This window comes from Echinops telfairi, unplaced genomic scaffold, assembly GCF_000313985.2.
Source record: "Echinops telfairi isolate 266 unplaced genomic scaffold, ASM31398v2 ScPeMD7_31;HRSCAF=116, whole genome shotgun sequence".
Classification (NCBI taxonomy): Eukaryota; Metazoa; Chordata; class Mammalia; order Afrosoricida; family Tenrecidae; genus Echinops; species Echinops telfairi.
In genome coordinates, this window is record NW_022103928.1 from 9,944,216 (window position 1) to 9,949,368 (window position 5,153).

The following is a 5,153-nucleotide window of genomic DNA, read 5'->3' on the forward strand; positions in this document are numbered from 1 at the left end:
GAAGGTAGGTGCGATGAAGCCAAAAATCCAGGACTTTTGACCCCTCTCAAGTTGCGGTTTTGTGCCCTTGCACAGAGTGTGAACGAGCTTCCAAACAGCACCCCTGCCGCAAGCTGGGAAGAGTCTCGGAACTGTAACCTCTCGGTGACCGCACCCAGAATCCCAATTGGGCTGGTGCTGTCTGCACCACTCAGTTTATTTTTTAGCCATTTCATGGGTACATTTTACAGTCATCCATTTTGTGTGGAATTAGATCTTCCCCCTTCGAATGCTGTAATTAACATCACTTAAAATAAAACTTGAATAAAGTATTGAAACCTAAAAAAAAAGAGAATCGTTAATCAATGATCACCCTTGTTCACAAAACAGCCTACGTTGTTGTTAGGTGCCATCGAGGCAGCCCCAACTCCAGGGACGGTGCACAGCAAAAGGAAAACCGCCTGGTCCTGAGCCGTCCTCACAATCTGCAGCCACTTTGTCAACCTATCTCACTAAGGGTCTTCTGTTTTGGAGAAGCTTCTGCTGCAGCATGGTGTCCTTTCGAGGGAATGGTCTGTTCTGCTAACATGTCCAAAGTATGTGAGGAGACATTTGGCCATCCTTGCTTCTAAGGCGTATTCTGGCTGCACTTTGTTCAAAACAGACTTGTTTGTTCTTCCGGAATTCCCATAACTGCTCCAGTACTTCTTCAGGCTTCCTGACTCTGTCCAGCTTTCACATACATAGGACGTGATTGAAAACGCCGCGTCTTGGGTTAGGTACGCGTTACCACTGACAGTGCTGCCTTTGCTCTTGAACACTTTCAAGAGGTCTTTTGCAATAGCTTTAGCCAATACGATACGCTGCTGATTTCTTGACTGCTACTTCTATGTGAAAGGAAGAATAAAATTGCTGACCAAAAATTGTATAGTCAGCAAAACTGTCCTGTAAATATGAAGAAGAAATAATAGCATGTGCAGATAAAGGGAAAAAAGAAAAGAAATTTGTAAAAACAAGACCAAATTTACAAAAATAATAAAGGGAGTACTTTGGACAGAGAATCAACATCAGCAAACATCAATCTATGATTGCCATACAAAATAAAAACACCCAGCAGTCAACTAGATCATTGAAGTATTCAAAGTAAAACAAACATACAAGATTGAAAAAAGGGAGCCAGAGGCAGCAATCCACAATGAAGATAAGTAAGTAAGTAGAGGGCATCTTGTAGATACAAAATATTTGAATGGAAAGGAAATTAAGTAGATTTCAAGAAACATTAGGCTGTTTTAAAATTGGGAGGAAAGTAATAAGTAAAAAGGTAACCTCGAAGAAAATGGATCAACCCTATCACAATATAATTAAAAAGAAGAAAATCACAAAGTCTTAGTAAACAGTAAAGCAGGGGTCCTCAAACTTTTTAAACAGGGGACCAGTTCACTGTCCCTCAGACCCATTGGAGGGCCAGACTATAGTTAAAAAAAAAAACTATGAACAAATTCCTACTCACTCAGAACAAAAAATCCTATGATAGTGAATGATGGGGGGAGTGTGGAGTGGAGACCCAAAGCGCATTTGTAGGCCACTGGAGATCCCCTTACAGAAGGGTCTCGGGGAGGAGACGAGCAAGCCAGGCTGCGATGTAGCAATGATGAAACATACAGCTTTCCTCTAGTTCCTAAATGCTTCCTCCTCCCCCACTATCATGATCCCAAATCTACCTTACAAATCTGGCTAGACCAGAGATATACACTGTTACAGATAGCAACTGGAAGCACAGGGAATCCAGGACTGATGATCCCTTCAGGACCAGTAGTGTGAGTGGCGATACTGGGAGGGTAGAGGGAGGGTGTGTTGGAAAGGGGGAACCAATTACAAGGATCTACATGTGACCTTCTGTCTGGGGGAAGGACAACAGAAAAGTGGGTGAAAGGAGACGTCGGACAGGGCAAGATATGACAAAATAATAATTTATAAATTGTCAAGGGTTCATGAGGGAGCGGGGAGCGGGGAGGGGAAAAAATGAGGAGCTCATGCCAGGGGCTTAGGTGGAGAGCAAATGTTTTGAGAATGATGAGGGCAATGAATGTACAAATGTGCTTTACACAATTGGTGTATGCATGGATTGTGATAAGAGTTGTATAAGCCCCTAATAGAACGATGAAAAAAAAACCTAAATTAAGAAAAATTCCTATGCACACTGCACATATCTTATTTTGAATTAAAAAAACAAACAGGGCAAAAACACCCGGCGGGCCGGATAAATGTCCTCGGCGGGCAGCATGTGGCCCGTGGGCCGTAGTTTGAGGACCCCTGCAGTAAAGCAACAAATAAAAAAGAAAAAGAAAGCTGTGGACATGATGAACTACGCACAGAAATACAAGAGAAGCAAAGAAACCACTACTCCACCACCACCACCAACAACAAACAGCAACAGGACAGCAGTAAATTCCTCCCATATTGTGTTAGTTACATCATTGCATGTCAACTGGAGGATACATAAACGTGTAGGGGTGGTATTCAGCCTATCAATCAGCCTGATGGTGACTTCTTGTGGGCATGGCCTTCTCATAAGAAAGACCCCAGGAACCTTCCCCTAAGCCCCCAATGAAAGATCTTCAAAATACATCAACTAGACTTTTGTAGGTTTGAAAAGAGAAATAGAAACACAACAATAATAGTATGATACCTCTATATACTGTTCTTGAGGATGTAGAGAATAAGCAGAAGAATTCCACCACACAACTACTCAACATGATCTCTTAGACGTGTGCAGAACTCTTCGCCCAACAGCACCGTAATACCATTCTTTTCCAAGACACATGGGGTATTTCCAGAATAGGTATGTTAGGTCACAAAGCAGCTCTTAGCTTAAAAATGGAGATATTAAAAGCCATTTTCTCAGCTCACAACTCTATAACATTTTTTTATCAACTATAGACAGATCAAAGGGGAAAAGTCAAATACATGGAACCCCTAAAATAAAAAAAAAAGTCTTGGGCCAGGTGGCTTCAGAGAAGCTTCAGAGAAGAGCCGATACCAGTTCTACTCCAACTACTCCATAGTGTAGAAAAGGACGGAGCTCTCCAATTCATTTTATGATATGAGTATCCTCGATACTAAAGCCCGGCAGAGGCATCACCAGAATGGAAAATTATAGACCAATATCCCTTATGACATGGACACAAATTTTTCAAAAAACACTCTAGGCAACAGAATCCAACTATATATACATACACATATACACATATGCATATATATTTAAATCATGACTAAGTGGGGTTCACCCAGGTATACACAGATGGTTCAATATTTAAAAAACAATAAATGTAATTCACCATATAAATAAAACAAGGGGGGAACTAAGTGATCATATCAATTTTTACAAAATGTCATTTGACAAAACCCAGAATCCATTCCTGATAAAAGCACTGAACAAAATAGGAATAGAAGGGAAACTCTTCAATATAATAAAGGGCATATATGCAAAACTAAGAGGCAACATCTCGTTCAATTGTGAGAACCTTAAAGTATTGCCTATGTGAACAGAAACCACACAAGGATGCCCTTTATCACCACCCTTGTCCAATATTGTCTTGGAGTTTTAGCTACCGCTTTTTGTTCAATCATTCGTTTACTGCCTTTGAGTTGATGCTGACTCATAACAACCCTATTGGACAGGGTAGAACTGCCTCTGTGGGTTTTCAAGATTGTATTTCTTCACAGGAGTAGAAAGCCCAATCTTTCTTCCTTGGAGTAGGGGGTGTTTCTGAACTGCTGACCTCACAGCAGTCCAACACACGACCACTACCACCATAAACACATTCCACCAGAGCTCCTGAGCTAGAACTATTAGACACAAAAAAGAAATCAGAGCCATCTAAATTGGCAAAGAGAAGTAAAACTTTATTTACAGGGGATATGATTCTGTATTGAAAAAGCATCAAAGAATTGGTAAGAAAATTGTTAGAACTAATTAAAAAATTCAGCAATGTGACAAGGCACAAGATGAACATACAAAAAAATGATAGCATTCCAGTATACTAAGAGGATTCAGAAAAAGAAATCAAGAAAACAACACTATTCATAATAAACTAAACTCAAAACTCACTGCCATCAAGTCAATACTGACTCATAGTGAGCCTATAGGAGAGGGTAGAGCTGCCTCTGTGTATTGGACTGTATCAGAAATTGTCAACTGTTATGAAAGTAGAAAGCCCGTCTTTGTCCCTCAGAGCTGCTGGTAGGTTCTAACTGCTGACCTTTTGGATGGCAGCCCAACACCTAATCACTATGCCACGAGGGCTACATTCATGGTAGCCAACAATAACAACAACAACAACAACAGAAATACTTAGGAATAAACCTAGCTAGATATAGTAGTTACATAATTTCATGTCAAATTGAAGACATATAAAAATGTAGGGGTGGAGTTTAGCCTCTCAATCAGGTCACAGCCTAAGGTCATACTGCATATTAAAAGGAATAGTTTAGATAAGAACGAATTGAAGAATGTGTTCAGTATTGTCCCCCATGGTGCTACAGGAATTGTGCCCTATCTGACCCCACCATATTGAGGAGAAACACTAAGGGTGTGTAACAGAACAGCAAGGGGAGCAAAGCATTGAAGACCCCAGGAATACCAAAAATAGATGTGGGGCCAGGGCATGGCACCCCATCAGATTCAACTGGGAAATACTCCTAAAGGCCAACAAACAGACCTTGAACTATTTATAGGCTTTTCTCTTTTTTTTGTTTTTCTTGTTTTCTTTTTTAGGTTTTGCTTTGTTGTTCTTCTTTGGTTTTCTTTTGTTGTTTTGCTTTGCTCTGTCTTGTTTTTGTGCACATTATTATCTATGCATGTCTATCTAGACAAGATAGGTGGGATAAACAATCCAGAGGAGAAAACAACAGGACCAACGGTTGGTGGTGGTGGTGGGTGGGGAGGTGGCAAGAGGGAGATCTGGGAGAGTGGGAGGCAGGGGAAAGGAAGTAGATGCTAACAAACCCAGAGACAAGTGAAGCACATGTGATCAAAAATCAATGACAAAGAGGGTATAGGAGGCCTGGTAAGGCTTGATAAAGGGCAATGTAACCAAGAAGAATTACTGAAACCCAAATGAAGCCTGAACATGATAGTGAGACAAGAGGAAAGTAAAAGGAAATAGAGGAAA